Source organism: Mus caroli, chromosome 1 (genome assembly GCF_900094665.2).
Source record: "Mus caroli chromosome 1, CAROLI_EIJ_v1.1, whole genome shotgun sequence".
Lineage (NCBI taxonomy): Eukaryota > Metazoa > Chordata > Mammalia > Rodentia > Muridae > Mus > Mus caroli.
Genome location: NC_034570.1, coordinates 29,657,742 through 29,675,579, shown reverse-complemented (window position 1 = coordinate 29,675,579; position 17,838 = coordinate 29,657,742). Strand labels below are relative to the sequence as shown.

The 17,838-nt window shown below is 44.7% G+C and overlaps 1 pseudogene across 1 annotated transcript; it reads right to left on the bottom strand.

Annotated features, from left to right (window-relative positions):
- Nucleotides 1-14,007: 14,007 nt before the first annotated feature.
- Nucleotides 14,008-16,727, bottom strand: LOC110288031 (annotated as a pseudogene). Its single transcript, XR_002377270.1, has 2 exons — nt 16,695-16,727; nt 14,008-16,140 (listed from the first exon to the last, which is right to left on the bottom strand). The product of XR_002377270.1 is annotated as a cactin pseudogene (transcript).
- Nucleotides 16,728-17,838: the final 1,111 nt, after the last annotated feature.

The following is a 17,838-nucleotide window of genomic DNA, read 5'->3' as shown; positions in this document are numbered from 1 at the left end:
TATGCTGGGGCCTAGCAAACACAGAAGTGGATGCTCACAGTCAGCTAGTGGATGGATCACAGGGCCCCCAATGGAAGGGCTAGAGAAAGTAACCAAGGAGCTAAAGGGATCTGCAACCCTATAGGTGGAACAACAATATGAACTACCCAGTACCCCCCAGAGCTAGTGTCTCTAGCTGCTTATGCATCAGAAGATGGCCTAGTCGGCCATCAGTGAAAAGAGAGGTCCATTGTTCGTGCAAACTTTATCTGCTTCAGTACAGGGGAACGCCAGGGCCAAGAAGTGGGAGTGGGTGGGTGGGGGAGTGGGTGGGGAGCAGGTGGGGGACTTTTGGGATAGCATTGGAAATGTAAATGAAATAAATACCTAATAAAAAAAAACAAAATTAAAAAAAAAACAATGTCACCTACAGAGAGTCACCCAAAAAAAGGGGGGGGGGGAGATAATGTAATTATATACTAATCTTAAAAATAAAATAAAAAATATTATTTAAAAAAAAAACCTTAAGCTGGTGACTACACCCAGGTGAAGTTGCACAAGGGCCCCTATAGCTGCAGTCTGACAATGCCACTCCATTCATTTTTTTTTTTTATTCAGGATAGTTTACACTATCTTTGTCAAAAGTAGAAGCTGTAGAAACATAAGCATCACCCAAGAGTCATACAGTAAGTTCGGATACACCGTTTCCTATCTCCCAGTGCAGATACTGTCAGTTGACAACAGTACTGTGACAGACACATCCCTGATGGGCAGGAAATGCTTTCTCAGCTTGATGTCATCTCCCACCACGTCAGATATGAGATCCAGGACTCCCTGGTAACTTAACTGCAGGAGGAAAATGTTCAGATCAAGTAGATGTGAGCATGTCTAAGTTCACTTCTTAGAAGCCGCATTCACCCCTGTGTGATGTCAAGCCCACATGGAGCTCTGTGAATCCAAGTGAACTAAGGGAGCAAATGGATGCAAACGCAGGTCTGCCCTGTACAGGGCTGCAGGGCTTGTGGAAGGAAATTATCAGGGGAAGAGGAGCTGTCAGGACCTGCTTTACCATTTTTCCCCTTGCAATACTCCAAAGTCATCACAAGTCCTCATGCCTCTAGCTCTTTTGGGCATTGCACATAAAAGGATTATCCAGACAGCTGGATATTCCATCCCAAAGGATCAGAACTTTTAATTTCAAGCACAATAATCATAGCTGATCTCTCTCTCTCTCTCTCTCTCTCTCTCTCTCTCTCTCTCTCTCTCTCTCTCTCATCTTCAATATTTTGACAAGAGGCATAAATAAGCAACTGAAGCCATACACATTTACAAACAGAGTGAAGTATGTGATCTGTGTGGGTGCATATCACAGCCACAATGGGTGCTAGCCAAAGGAATCAGAGTGGTGCCAATAATGAGAGTCACTTCTCCTACCTCTGTAAACGTGAGCTGGCCTCAATCACTTCTCCTACCTCTGTAAACGTGAGCTAGCCTCAATCACTGTTTGTTAGTTGCCAGGAGCCCCCCTCCTTGTCCCTGCTCCCTGTCTGAAGGGTGACAGAAGAGTCTCTGGCAAAATTCACAAAGGAGTTACAGATCTAAATACAGGGACATGGGAAAGCTCTGAAAGCTTTCATCTTCACAAAATGTCACACACTTGGGGCCTTCTTGTCACAATCGGCAAAACCAGCCACTTCCTGAGTCCTGCTTCCCACCAGAGACCTCTGTCACCATCCTAGTAAACAGATCCCAGTAAATGGCACTGCATATTGACTAGAAAGACAGCCCCAGAGTGTCTTCTTTCTTGCTCTAGACAGGTCGCCCCAAAGGGATGGTCTAGAATTTCAGGAGACTCAGCAAATGCCGGCCAGGTGCTCTGAAGAGAAAGGAGCAGTTGGGAGCCTCCCGGGCATGGGTGCATGGGAATGAGTTGGCTTTGGTGAAGACATCTCAAGAAACTTTGACGGATAGGAGAGGTCAAGAAATGTGAAGCTAGGGATAAGGTTCAGTGGGCAGCAGTGTTTGGGGCTATCATGAGGACCCAAGTGTGAACCACAGATGTAAGTGTAAGGTTATAGGCATGGCCACTTGCCTATGACCCCAGTGTTGGGGAAGAAACAGGAAGACAACTGGGGCTCACTGGCTGCTAACTCAGCACTGGGTTCAGTAAGAGACCCTGTCTTGAGAGAGTGAAGGACAGAACACCATAAGTTCTGCTCTGGTCTCTGTGCATGAGTGTGCACACATGCACATATACCACACACACACACACACACACACACACAATGAAATAAAATAATTTTGTAAGTAAAATTTAAATTTAAGTAAGTGAACTAAATTTTCAAAATAAAACGGTCAGGTTGGGGAGGTGGCTCAGTGGATAAGGGGCTTAGTGCCCTGGCATAAGAACCTGAGTTTGTATCCCCAGCACCCACATTAAAAGCGGCCATGGTAATGCAAGCCCAGTGCTTTAAGGAGCTGAAACAAGCAGCTCCCAGAAGTTTGCTCACTAGCCAGTCTAGCCTGATTGACCAGACCCAGGTTCAATTAGAAACTCTGTCTTAAAAAATAATGTGGAGAGCAATCAAGGACACCTGGTGGTGACCTCTGGCCTCCACACACAGATACACAGGTATACATACCTGCACACACATATATATGCCTGCATGCATCTCTCTCTCTCTCTCTCTCTCTCTCTCTCACAGACACACACACACATACACTGACATACACATGCTGTCACACCCGGATACACACACGTTAGTTCCCCTCCACTTCTCCCCCATTCCAGAGATGGCCCCCAATCTCCAGGAGGAAAGGGGAATGAACCTCATATAGCCTGTTAGGAAAGGAGCCACAGAAACAGATGTGACCCCATCCAGCCTCTCTCACAAATGCCCACAAATACCCCACAAATGCCACCACTGTCATCATCCCTACCTTACCATTCTAGCTTGCCTGTGTCCCTCGCCCATTCACAAGCCTATTTCCCTTAGCTAAGTGTTCCTCCCTGTCACCATTCACACCCTAATAACAGCACAATACCAGGAACACACTGCTCCACTAAAGCAACTGAGCATGCTCAACCAGAGATGAGACATCAACCCCCAGGAACCACGCCAAGGCTTGGGGAACATCCTGGAGGAAGGGGAGAATGTAGGAGCCAGGGGTTGGGGCAGAAAGAAAAGGCATGTGAATTGCTGTCCTCTGGATAGTGCATCCTGTTACACACTTGATCTCACGGCAGTTATGATTAATTGCATGAGATTAAACCAGTTAAAATTTCCAGCATGGGGGACTGGAGAGATGGCTTAGTAGTTAAGAGCACTGACCACTCTTCCAAAGACCCTGAGTTCAATTCCCAGCAACCACATGGTGGCTCACAACCATCTGTTATAGGATCCAATGCCCTCTCCTTGTCCGTGTCTGTAGACAGTTACAGTGTACTCATATAAATAAAAATAAAAATAAACCTTTAAAATAAATTCCAGCATGGGTAGGCAAGGGGATATCAAGGTGCCACCCTTAGCAGATGAGCTATTGGTAGTTGATCCCTGCTGAGATAAGGGGTCACTTTCCTTTGGGTGACCACTGATAATTTGTCCATGTTCCAGTAGATGTCTACACACCCAATAGCAATAATTAGACTCAGTGGGCTACATTCTAATTAATTGACTAATCGATTAATTCAAAAGAATCTTATTCAGGGAGACTTACTTAGCTCTCTCACCCTCACACCCAGGCTCCTGTGTGTTTCCAGAGTGAGCATCTGACCATACTATCCGTACTTCGGCCGCATGTGGATCCCAGAGAACTTTGGGTATGACAAGAGCCTACTACACCTGGACTCTCCTGGCTTTGCATCTTACTACCCCTTCCTTGACAGCTCAGATTTGACCATTTCAGTTCTGTAAAAATGTTCTAAAGAACATCCTGAAGATCTGGAGAAAAACAGCTACCTGTACCATAGGCAAGAGAGTGGGGAGACACCCCCAAATCAAAAGGGATCACCCTCTCTCTTTGCCCTCACATCCATGGCACACAACTTTTTCTATGCAGCTTAGACATCAATTTGCTCTTATTGAGCACCTATGTACAACATGCAAGGATGAACCCAAGCAGGTGATCTGTAAGCTGAATCCTTGCAACTCAGCATTTGAACTACAAGCTCTTGGGCAAGGGAAACTCCAGCTGGCCACAGGACAGAGTGGGGAAGGGTCCTGATGCATCCCTATGATGGGGTTCTGTGGAAGAAGAGGGCTCAGAGGATGGGGTGTCCTACAGGGACAACAGACATTTATTCAAGGCACATAGGGAAGTGTGTGTATTGATAAAAAAAAAAAAAACAAACACTTCCTGATTCTCCTTCCTCCAAATGCTTCATGAAGTTTCTGTGATTGGAGAACCATGAATTTCTGTGATGTAAAGTTTCACTCAGGGTTTGGAGAAGAACATTCTGTCAATTTGAATCAGATACAATCCTACAAAGAATCAGTAAATCCAAGAGCTGGTTCTTTGAAAAAAATAAACAAGATATACAGACTTTTGGCCCAATTTACCAAAATGGAGGAGGAGGAAAAGAAGGAAGAGAAAGAGGGAGGGAGGGAGGGAGGGAGGAAGGAAGGAAGGAAGGAAGGAAGGAAGGAAGGAAGGAAGGAAGGAAAAGAAAAGAAGAAAAAGAAAGAAAAGACCCAAATTAACAGACTCAGAGATGAACATGGACTTAAGAAACTTAAAATAAGTAAGAAAGTACTTTAAAGACTCACACTCCATTTAGAAAACCTAAAATGAAGGATGCATTTCTGGGTTATTCTAAACCATCAAAGCTAAAGCAAGAAAAGATCAACAACTATCAAATAACATCAAAACAGTGGTAAAAAAGTTTTCTGTCTTAAAAAAAAAAATTGTGAACTGAATACAGTCACATATCTAAAGGCTCATCCACCATGACCAAGTCAACTTTATCTTAAACATTCAAAGATAGTTCAACATACATAAGTCAATAAATATAGCAATTCATACAAATGGACTTAAAGAAAAAAATCCACATGATCACCTCAATAAATGCAGAAAAGCCTTTGACAGAATGTAACATGCACCCATGATACATGTTAGTGTGCAATTCTGCTAGGCGGAACTACTACTTTGTGTGCTTTTAGTTTTAACATATACAGCCAGTTTGCTAAAGACATGGAGCTAATTACATCTGCACCAGCCAGATAGCACAAGGACTCAGCTGACTCTCAAGGCTTCAGTTTTGAAGGCTGGGTGTCTTAGGGTTTCTATTGCTGAGACAGAGCACCATGGCCAACAAGCAAGTTGGAAAAAAAGGGTTCATTCAGCTTACACTTCCACATTGCTACTCATCACCAAAGGAAGTCAGGACTGGAACTCAAGCAGGACTGGAATCTGGAGGCAGAGCTGATGCAGAGGCCAGGGAGGGTGCTGCTTCTGGCTTGCTTCTCCTGGCTTGCTCAGACTGCTTTCTTATAGAACCCAGGACCACCAGCCCAGGAGCGGCTACACCCACAATGGGTTGGCTCTCCCCAATTGATCACTAATTGAGAGAATGCCATACAGCTGGATCTCATAGAGACATTTCCTCAACTGAGGCTCCTTCTCTGATGACTCTAGCTTGAGTCAAGTTAAAACACAAAACCAACCAATAAAATGGGTATTGCCAACCCACTGTGGCTTAATCTGTATTGATTGATAGTTTGTATAGGTAAGCATCTTTTCAATTTTGGGGGGCTATTTGTATATTGCTTTGCTGGAGTTTCTAGTCAAGTTTTGTGTTTGTTTGTTTGCTTAATTGATTGCTTGCTTGTTTTGATTTCTCCCATCCCATTTTATATCTATCTTTTCTGAATGATTTTCAGGGTTTCCTTATAGGTATTAAAATATATTCACTTATTTTTATCGATGACTATTTCCTCCGTTTTACTCAATTTTTTAAAAAAGTCCTTAATTTAAGGGCGTGGGGGAAATGTTGTGTTCAATAAAGTGGGGACCTGAGCACCACATAAAAATCCAGGCTCAAAGGAGTGCATCAGTAACCTCAGCGCTGTGTTCTCAGACAAAGGATCCCTGAGGCATGCTAGCTAGCCAGTCCAGTGAGAGACCCTGATTCAGATAGATAGATAGATAGATAGATAGATAGATAGATGATAGATAGATAGATAGATAGATAGATAGATAGATAGATGATAGGAGAAACAATATAAAATGTTGATCTTGTCCTCCACTATCACTATCAAGTGCATGCACAAACATCTTCACATACCTACACACACACACACACACAAACTCACAATATTTAGGGTCTTGTTTCTGACACATAAAACTTGCACATGTTTAGAAATAGTGTAGTAGTTTCTTTCATACATGCAAACTGTGATAGCACATGTGGTTGGAATTTCCATCTGCCTTCACATTTATCATTTCTTCTTGAGTGGAGACCTCACACTCCTTTCTTCTAGTTCATTATCAAATATCCAATAAATAGCTGTGAACTACAGTCTGGTTCTGCTATGCCATAGACCACCGAAATTATCCTTGCTACTTGATTGTATTTATTACCCAGAATTCTACTTTCCCATTCTTCTCAATCTCTAGTGACCACTATTCTGGTCTCAACTACCCCAAAATCAACTGTTTGGGCTGTATGTATAAGTGAGAACATGCAGTATTTGTGATAAAAAGCTAAACTTTAATGTTTTCTAGTTTACCAAGCTCTCCCTTTGCATCTACTACTTTGTGTTTTTTTTTTAATTTATTTAAATAACTCTCAGGCACATCAACACACATCTGTAATCTAAGCACCCAAGATACTAAGAGGGAAAAATGACAGACTGAGCTATGTAACTAGTTCAAGCCCCCCACAGCAGCTACATCCTGAAGCCTGATCTCACAAACAAAACAAACCATAACAATAAAATAAATAAGTGGGTGGATCAAATGGCTCAGTGGATAAGGATGCTTGCCACTAAACCTGACAACCTGAGTTTAATTCCCAGGACACACATAGTAGAAGGAGAGAACCAACTCCTGCAAATTGTCCTCTCAACACATAGGCCATGGCACATGTGTGCTGCCCTCCCGCACCCCACCCCCACACAAATTAATTAATGTCATTTTAAAAGATTTTTTGATGAAAAAAAAATAGCCATAATTATTCTTCACTTTTCATCCCTGGTACTTATTAACCCAATGAGTTACCTGGCTATACCCAGCTTTAAGTCTATTGAGAAAAATGTCCTCTATATACCCAGAAGTATAGAGAGCTGGGTATAACAGAACAGGATTCCTGTTTAGCATACTCTGTTTCCAAGAGTCTGAAAGCTGGAAGAAGACAACAGTACTTAGAGTTTTGAGCCTCTCTAGGAAGCCAGCAAAGCCTCCCAGAGAAAGCAGCTGCTAGATGCACTGAACACCGGCCCCTACCCCACTCACTCACAAGCTTCATTGGCGGCTGCAGCAGCCAGCCCATTGGCCTCATCCTGGTCTTCCCAGACCTAGGAACACAGTATTTGTTAGAATGGAAAGTGCTTAAACTGTGTCACAACTTTCTTTTTCTTGTTTCAAAAGTTATAATTTTCCCTGGCAAAGCTTTGCACTGAGCATGTCAGTGCTAAACTTATTACAAGAAAATTGCCCTGGTAATGATCTGGACTTTAAAAATCCATTTTCCATTTCTGAAATGAGAGCTCAATTTCTCCCACATTTTATTTGTTTCATGACCCAGATTGGAAACAGTATCAATTTTCTGCCAGCGTATTAAAACATAATTTTATTAACTAGTAATTGCAGTGAGACTTAGAAATCAGCAGCGAAATGCTTCTAGAGGATTGAAAAATATACATTTCCCACTTTCTTAATGAAAATTACAACTCTGTCTTTGCTATAGTTTCTCGTGTTCATACATTCTAATACACAGTTGCATCTTGGGAATTTTCTCATAGGCAACTTGAAGATTACACATTAGCCTCATAAACTATTAACTGGCCTTAGAATATGTATCCTGCCTACCATGTACAAGGTCTGGGTTTAACCTCCAGTACTACATAATAATAACTAATAAACAATTAGTTAAACTTGTATCAACTTATTTAAAAGTTGACTTTGTATCTGGGGAGATACCAGAGCAGGAGGAGCTGAGTTTAGAATCCGAGCACTCAAGGAAAAAGCCAGAGTGATGGCCAACATACATAATCTCAATCCTGGGAGTGGAGACAAGAGGATCCCTAACACTCACTGGCCAGCCTAAACTTATGTGGACAGAGTTCAGTGAGAGATCCTGTCCACTTTAAAAGGTGAAGATTGGTTAAGCAATAAGTAAAACATTTGACATCTGTAGCAAACTTTTGGGCTACTTTATTGGCTTCTTACATCTACCACCCTTCCCCACACCATCCCTTCCAACCCCCCAACACTAGGTAGGCAAGTAAGTAGCTTAGAGAGGGAAAGGAGCATCAACCTCAGTAGACTACTTCCTGCTGATTAGAGGCAAGTCCAATTCTCATTGTCAGGATATCTCCAACCAACACCAAAACTGCAAACAGCACATGCAACAACAGGAACCAGCACCACCACCACCACCGGCATCAGCAGGAGGACCAGCAGCTGCCACCCCCTCTTGGGGATCTGGCATTTATATACTCTCTCAAGAGTCTCTAAAATTCCAAATGTAAACTATCTTCAGCTGGCAGAATCGCTCCCCTGCCAGAGCACAAGACAAATCATAGTTAACTGCTGTGGACAATCTGAAACAACCTCATATCCCACAACTGGGATTAAAACAAAAACATATTCACATAATTACATATTCATATAACATAACTTTAAAGAAACCAAAATTCTCACTACAGACATCAACTTCTGACCTCCACACACATGCACACATACATGAACATCTACCCACATATACACCACATGCAGAAATACAATAAACAATGACTGGCAGAATTTATAAACAAAATAGAGATGGCTGATGGAGACTGGTCAGAGCATCTCAGCTTGGAGAACAATGAGAAGTACAAAGTTCAAATCTACCTTGAAACGCTAGATTCAAGCACCCGACTCACAAATGTGTGAACTTGAAAAATCTCAATCTCCCTGGCCCTGTCTGCCTGGTCAGACTAAGATCTGAGTGGTACATTTTTTATTTTACATGTTAAAGGGCCCAGCTCCAGAGGGTGTGTGCACATGAGTGCAGGCACCTACTAAAGCCAGAAGAGCATGTCAGAGTTATATGAGATTGTGAGCCACCTGATATGGGTTCTAGGAACCAAACTTCAGTTCTCTGCAAGAGCAGCAAATGTTCTCTCCAGCCACAGATACATTGACTTTTAACAATACAAGTGACCTGTTTGAAGAATGTTTGATAAATTCAAAGATTGATTGAAAGTATGTGAATCATAGAGACATGAAAACTAATGCCTTATAAAAAGTAGACATGCCATATAACTAGATTTAGATCAACAGTGGATGGACCAAATGATAGCAGTCAGTAAAATGCCTTCCTCTCAAGCATGGGAACCTGAGTTTGATTTTTCAGAACATGTGTAAAAACATAAAAATAAAAATCCAACAGCAAAAATGAACAGACAAAACACAACAACAGCAACAACAACCAGGAATAATAGTGCATGCTTGTAATCCCAGCACCAGGTAGGTAGAGACAGTGGAGTTTACTGGTTAGATAGTCTATAGGAATACTTGGGCCAAAGAGAGCCTGTGAAAGAAAGAAAGAAAGAAAGAAAGAAAGAAAGAAAGAAAGAAAGAAAGAAAAAGAAAGAAAGGGAAAGAAAGAGAGAAAGAAAGAGAGAAAGAAAGAAAGAAAGAAAGAAAGAAAGAGAGAAAGAAAGAAAGAAAGAAAGAGAAAGAAAGAAGGAAAAGGAAAGAAAGAGAGAAAGTGAGAGAGAAAGGAGAAAAGAGAGAACAATGAATGACAACCAAAGCTGCCTTCTGATTACTACATGCATACTCAAGCATACATGAATAAACTTACCTCCCACAGGCACCTACACACACACGAACATACACATATGTAAAATAGTTATGTTTGTAATGGTTAATGTTTTATTATTAACTTGGCTGAACTAATATCACCTAGATTGGTAAGGCATGCTTTTGGGTGTGTCTATGACAATATTTCACAGAGGATTAAGATCTACTCTGAATATAGGCAGTAGAAACCCATGAATGTCATCCTGAACAGGATAAAAGGGGAAAAGTGTATTATCTTTGTGTGTATGTGCCCATTGCACTCATATCAGGGTCCACATGTGGGGATGCTCACATCAGGGTGCACATGTTGGGGTGCTCCTGTTGAGATATACATGTGGGGGTGTATTTGTGGGGGAGCTCATATCAGGGTGCACATGTTGGGGTACACAAGTGAGGGTGGACATGTTGGGGTGCACATGTGGGGTGCTTATGTGGCAGTGCACATGTGGGCATTCATACGTGGGGGTACACATGAGGGAGTGCATTTATGCATACATGCATATGGACATATGGACACCGGAAGTCAGACTTGGTCATTATTCTTCAGATGCTATGCACTTTGTTTCTCATTAAGACAATATCTTCGCCAGGCATAGTGGCACAAGCCTTTAATCCCAGCACTTGGGAGGCAGAGGCAGGTGGATTTCTGAGTTCGAGGCCAGCCTGGTCTACAAAGTGAGTTCCAGGACAGCCAGGGCTGCACAGAGAAACCCTGTCTCAAAAGAGAAAAAAAAAAAAAGGACAATATCTTTGCTGGCCCAAGCACTTGCCAGTTACATTAGGCTTGCTGGAGAGCAAACCCCAAGGATCTACCTGTGTCCATGTCCCTTGCACTGGGATCACAAGCCACCATGCCTAGATCCATTTTCGCATGGATTCTGGGGGTGAATCTAGGGTCTTCCTGTTTGTGCAGTAAACATTTTAATGAATGATCCATCTTCCCAGCTTAAGAATATATATTTTCTTGAAGAAGTGTATTTGCACATCTGTGGCTTCAAATGTTTCTGACATCTACCATATCATTATCAGCTTCTGCCATTAAGCTGGCCTACCAAGATGAACAGAAAATATATAGGCTAAGAAACTTAAACTTCTATTGTCTTTCTTGCAAAAATGTCCGGAAACTTTGGGGTTATTTATTGCTTAAGTGGAATTGTAAATGTGGTTTTTAGGGTTTATTTACCACTTAAAGTGGGTGTTCCAACATGATTTTGGCAATGGAGAACAGCCATCTTGTTAGGCTTTGACAAATATCAAAAATAAACACATAAGGTGTGGTGGTTTAAATATGCTTGATCCAGGGAGTGGCAATATTAGGAGGTGTGGCCTTGTTGGAGGAAGTGTGTCACTATAAGGGTGAGCTTTAAAGCTCCACCCAATATGGAAAAGACAGTCCTCTCCTAGCAGCCTTCAGATAAAGATGTAGAACTCTCAGCTCCTCCTGCACCATGCCTGCCTGGACGCTGCCACGCTTGATGATAATGGATTGAACCTCTGAACCTGTAAGCCAGCTCCAATTAAATGTTGGCCTTTTAAGAGTTGCCTTGGTCATGGTGTCTGATCACAGCAGTAAAACCCTAACTAATATATAAGGGAACTAATTTAATTTTAAAGATTGGAGATACTGACTCCATTGTGTGCTCCCAGGGATAGTACAGCTGAATGAAACCACTCATGAAGAAGCCCAACTTGTATATCTAGGAACTGTGAGATGTGCAAAGACTTCCTTATGAAGAAACTCTTGTAAACCACAGAAGGATCCAAAGACTGATTTTCATCAAAAACCCTGACCCAAGACTTAGTGCTATAGAGAAGTAAGAATATACTCTGGCAATGAAGTTTTGTAGGTGTTGGTAAGTTTGGGGTTTTTTTGTTTGTTTTTTGTTTTGTTCTTTTTTTTTTTAATTGGTCAGATTTATTACAGTAAATTCTCAACCCACAAACACCCTACACAGACAGACTGCAAACACAAATGATATCAACACAAGCTTCACGACTAGATGGGGCTAACCCACCCTACATATGATTTAATCTTCAAAGAAATGCCCACTTCGTATGGCTCCCTGGACCACGCGGTTAGGATTCCTCTTCCTCTCCTATAGGTTCCATCTTATCTACACGTCTCCATCTTCCTCTCTGTCCCTGAGTGCTGGGGCCACCCCAGCATGGGATGTTCTTTCTCGTGGGTTCTTATTGAGGCAGCGGCAGGGGAAGAGCTTAGTTGGAGGGTAGGTCTTTGTGGAGATATTTAGGGTTGCTGTATAATAAAACGTTTACTTATCTAAGCCCAAGTTACTAAGCTGTTGTAGCTGACCTGCTTTCTGTGATCCTCTGAGGCCAGAAACTACAGTTTCTGGCACCTAGTGCCACTTCTTCAAGCCACAAAGGATTAAGTAAATAGCCTTTGTTCTATCTCAGCAGGAACTGCTGGGCTCTAACTTTCAGCCTGCTAGTTTAGAAGTCTCAGGAAGAGAAGACACTTAGAGAAGTGATTATAGAGTTTATTACTAAGTTGTAAAAAGTTTACTATGAAAGCAAAAAGAAAGAAGAAAAAGCAAAAAATCCTGTGTGGGGGAAAAGGAAAAATTCTCTAAGTGGGAAAAGGGAAAAGATTCTAGTCTAAGTGGGGAAAGGCAAAAAAGTCTCCTCTGTTGATCTTAGCTCACTCACCTCTTTGTCCTCAGTACTTATACATCTTTCAGAATACATGAACACGGGGCTGGTGAGATGGCTCAGTGGGTAAGAGCACCCGACTGCTCTTCCGAAGGTCCGGAGTTCAAATCCCAGCAACCACATGGTGGCTCACAACTATCCAAAAGGAGACCGGACTCTTCTGGAGTGTCTGAAGACAGCTTCAGTGTACTTACATATAATAAATAAATAAGAATACATGAACACATGTTACAAAATCACAAGTTCACACAAAAAATCAAATCATACATTGAAATAGAAGTTTACAACAGTGAATGTTTACATGCATATCCATTAGGAGTAGTTATCTGGCCAAACATCCATCACCTGTCTCAGCTCCACAAGTTCACTGAAGGTTTAAAACCATAACTAAGTTATTAGTGAAGTTTTGTATAGGTAAACCCAGTTGATACTTTATCTTCTGTCCCAACATCTATAATAAATCATTAGTTCCCTTTTAACGACCTTTGGTTAATTTTTTTTTTTTCTTTGAGACTGGGTTTCTCTGTGCAGTCCTGGAACTCACTCTGTAGACCAGGCTGTCCTCGAACTCAGAAATTCACCTGAGTCTGCCTCCCAAGTGCTGGGATTACAGGCATGCACCACCACTGCCCGGCCTAGTTAATTGTTTTATAATCTCTTGGAATGTGCTCTGAGTAGAAGAAAGTCTGGTTACCATCTAAGAGCAATTACTGGTGACACTTGGGAGACTGGCAGAGTTTTCATTGCAGCTTTGACTATCAGAAAAAGATCTAATAGCAGTCCTGTTAATAAAAGAGCTTAATATTCACAGATATGATTTTAGGAATTCTAATAAGATCATCACTAAGATTTAAGTCATCTATTTTTCTATATAGCATCACTACAAGATAGTACATCTTCGTGGATCTGCAGAGATCTGCTCCAAAGATGTGCTCCTACTTAGTGATTGTTATATATGTTTAATAATAACATGAAAAGCATATTAATAGCAGGAATCTTTCCTAAAATGAGTCCCTCACAGCCTTGCTTAATGAGGGCTCACNTGTCACAGATTATATAATAATCCGAGGCAGGCCACTTCAGGATGATCGCCTGCTAGCTTGTCCCATTATGGCTCCTGACACCTGAGTCTCTCTCTAACCAGCCTCTAAAACTATCTCTTTTCCCACTGCCCAATCCCAGGCCGCCCTCTTTTCCCACTGCCCAATCCCAGGCTCTAGCCTCATTTTTCACCCGCCCTCACCTCTGTGCAGTCAGCAGTCTTCAGCACACAGATTCCCCAAGGCTGAAGGAGGCCTCCTGGTCCTATGGCCTTGGAGCTGTTCAGCTGCGGGCAGTCTATAGGCCTCACCGGCGGTAGCCATAGCGCTTGAAGTGGAAGCGCTGGAAGATTCCGTTGGTGAACTGGCAGCAGAAGTCATGGCGGTGTGAGTAGTCCCACTCGCGCCTGACGATCTTGAAGGCGATGTCCTTGTAGGGTGGGCCAGCGTGGAAGCGCAGGACCGCAAAGTCCGGGTTGTCCGGGCAGGCCTCCAGGAAGTACTCGGGCGTGGCGCGCTTACGGATGAGGTCCGGGTAGAAGATGTTGAATTTGTAGCCCTGCACGATCTTGGGCAGAGGGTTGTCCGAGTCGTCTGGTTGTATTTGTCCCACTCGAAGCCCGTGTGCACGCGGTTGAAGAAGCATGGCTTGTGAGGCCGATACTTGTCGACCCACAGGTAGGCGCTGCCGCCCAGGGGCATCTCCAGGATGAACTGCACATCGTCCTGCCCCATACCCTCCCTCGCGGGCCGGAAGAAGATGTCCTCAGCGCTCCCTCGCATCACCCGGAGCCTGAAGCTGCTGGCGAGACAGCTGCAGGCGCTGCAGGTCCTTGTGCGGCTCCAGCACGTGCGCACCCACGGGCAGCCCATGTGCTGTGAGCAGCCGCGGGCTATAGCAGCCTAGCTCGTAGTCTGCCAGACTCTTCAGGATCAGGCCCTCCTCCAGCAGCACTGCCTCCCCATCTGCCTCCCTTGGTACTGTGGCCGCCTCGGGTTCCGCTGTGTCCACTGAAGTCCCCCGGCTGGGAGGCCACTCCTCAAGTTCGAGGCTGTGGGTAGCCGTGAGCTCTTCTGGCTCTTTCCTGCTTCAGTTGGAACAGATTCTGTCTAAGAACATCTTGGTGGCGCTCATAGAGCCTGGCCCTGGCCGTGTGTGCAGGCAACTGCTGCAGCAGACTCTCCCAGTAGCCCATGTCGAGGTTGGGGCCACCAGCACGGACCTTGCCCTCGATGGCCTGGAAAACGACCCGCAGCTAGTTGTCTTTCCCTTGAACACCGACTGTATATCGGAGCTGACAGAGGCGTTGACCGCCTCGCGGCGCTCGCCTGAGCCCTTGCCAGAGGCCTCCAGCTTGCGGAGCTCGCGAGCTCATCCTCTGTGATGGTCGTCATGCCCCGCCAGAAGTCCACGTTCTTGCCTGGCTCCAGTTCCATGGACACCTGGATGTCCTCGAGCGGGTCCTCCATGTCTGCCACCGTGAGGCCGTTGAGGAAAGTGTTGGGTTCATGCATCTCCGCTGGCAGCTCAAAGTCCTCCTCTGCACTGATGTAGTTGGCCAGCAGGTCGTTGGGCTTCACCTGTCCATCTTGGATTCGGATCTTGGAGCGAAGCTTGGCCTGCCGCAAGTGGAAGCTGTCCTCCTACTCCTCCCAGGCCTGAAAGTGTTCTGCCTCCTTCTCCCGCCGCAGTGACTCCAGGTCCTGCTCCCGCAGGGCTTTCTCCGGTTCCCGCTCTAGCCGCAGCCATTTGACCTTTTGCAGCTCCAGCCAGTTCTTCTCCCGGATCCTCTTGTCGCCTCCTTCGGCTCCTTTTCTCCCAGGTGGCTGATGCCTTTCTTCTCCAAGGCCTCCTTCCAGATGAAGGTGCCCAGCAGGTTGTTGTCTCCAAAGGGGTTGTCTGTGTTGCTGTAGCCCATGTACTCCCCACCCCGGCCCATCTTCTGGCGCTTCTTGTGCTCCTTAGCTTCCTTCTTGGCCAGTCTTCCTGCACCCTTCTCCTCAGGTGTCTCCAAGACCTTGAGCAGCTCTTCTTGCTGCTTGCGCTCCTCATGAAGCCCCAGTCTTTCCTGCAGGCTATGCTGCTGGCTCAGGGCCATGGCAGCTGCCCTGGGACCCCGGGAGCGTCTTGGAGAGTCCAAGCTAGACGCTGATGATCAAGAGTGTCTGTGACCCTTCCGGGCCCAGGAGCCCTGTGCCTGCTCCTCACCCGAGTCATGAGAACTGGTCCTATGAGTGCCACCACCGAGGTGGCCGAAGGCTGCTCTGGTTTCGCCTCCTAGACTCTGCTGCCAGGGTCCTTCGGAATCTGACCTGCGCCCCTGGCTGCTCTGCTTGTCTTCCCACTGGTGCTCCTGTCCCACTGGTGTTCCTGTCGCCTTCAGCTGCTCTGCCTGTGGCCCCGGCTCCAGCTGTGGCTCTGGCTCTGACTCCTACTTTGCTACTTCCATCCCCATCGAGAGTCAGGTCTCATTTGGTGGGCCAGCCAGGTGTTGATAAGTCAAACTCACAGTTGCATCATGGGACTAATGTACTCCCTAGACATATTCCTCGCCACTTATTTCATACAGCTCAGTTCATAAAACTTAGGAATTTGAGCTTTGCTCGGTGTTGTATTAACTTTTCTAGGGAAGACAAAGGTACTGCTTAACGTCTTCAGATGGTCACCAACAACAGACCAAAGATCTTTGTGAGAGCAATGAATTTGTTGGGCTTTCTTTTTTTTTTAAGATTTATTTATTTGTTATATGTAAGTATACTGTAGCTGTCTTCAGACACTCCAGAAGAGGGAGTCAGATCTTGTTACAGATGGTTGTGAGCCACCATGTGGTTGCTGGGATTTGAACTCTGGACCTTCGGAAGAGCAATCGGGTGCTCTTACCCACTGAGCCATCTCACCAGCCCTTGTTGGGCTTTCTTATAGATCATGGGTGAAGGGTTATTTATAGATGTGTAGGTAACTCCAGATAGTGCTATCTCACTGCAAAGCCCTACCCTGTTACGGATAGTGGCCTCATGGAAGTACATCACCGAATCTTGGTCTTCATAAACCTTCTACTGCTCGTATAGTCTAGCATCTCTCAAGACACTTGCAGGCAGGGAGGGCGAGAGGGAGGAACAGTGACCAGAATCTCAAATACAGTCCTGAGTTCCCTTTACTTCAGTAACCAGAGCAGAAATGACTGCATCAACACTACCATAGGCCTAGCTGCTGTTATCTTCATCTGTCCTAGTCAACCTGGCTACTGGGACCAGTTCCAGGATGGCATCCTGTTATGACCAGAAGAAGGAAGTACCACATGCATAACACACTGAGAAAGGTAACTTCTCTCATTCAGCAGAGAGAGAGAGAGAGAGAGAGAGAGAGAGAGAGAGAGAGAGAGAGAGAGAGAGAGAGGATATGAGCATGAGCAAAACCCCAGCCCATAACAGCCAAGGTACCTTGCCTATGAAAAGCCATGTACTTTTCTTCACTTGGCCCATCCCCATCCAAAGCAATACTACAGTGGGTGCTGGCAAGCTTTTATCAAATCCCTTGCCTTCATTGTTAAGCACATAATGAAGGAGCCTGGAAACCTTTGTGGTTGTGTGCTTTGTGACTGAACCCACAGCTAATGAAGGAAAGGGTGCTATGTACCCAAATGCCTCCACCCGCCATCTGCCTGTCAGCAGACTTGGACCACTGTACTAGAGAGTCTATATTTGGGGGTAACAGGGGGTCTTACAAACTGGCCTGACGCCTCGCTTCTATGGAGCAGGCATTGTGGGAGCAAGAAATAAAATCCTAAGGTGTTAAGTCATGCCAGTAAGAAGGTAAAGTGTATAACAGGTTTTAAAATTGAGCGAGCATGGGTAGCACCGCAGAATTTAATAGCAATACCGCATTGTTGATGAGACCACACACATCGGTCACAGAACGCCAAAGAAATAATAATAATCATCAAGTCAGGATCTGTAGCAGTAAATTGTTAATCTGAGCTCCCGGAGCGTGACCACCCTTCTAGCCACCCGCCAGAGTTCTCTGGATTCTCGAATGAAAGACGCACACATGTGAACACACACACACACCTGCTTAATTCTGATATGCCTTAACTAGCTCAATAGCTGGACCACCCCTGGACCTCCACATGGCTAACAC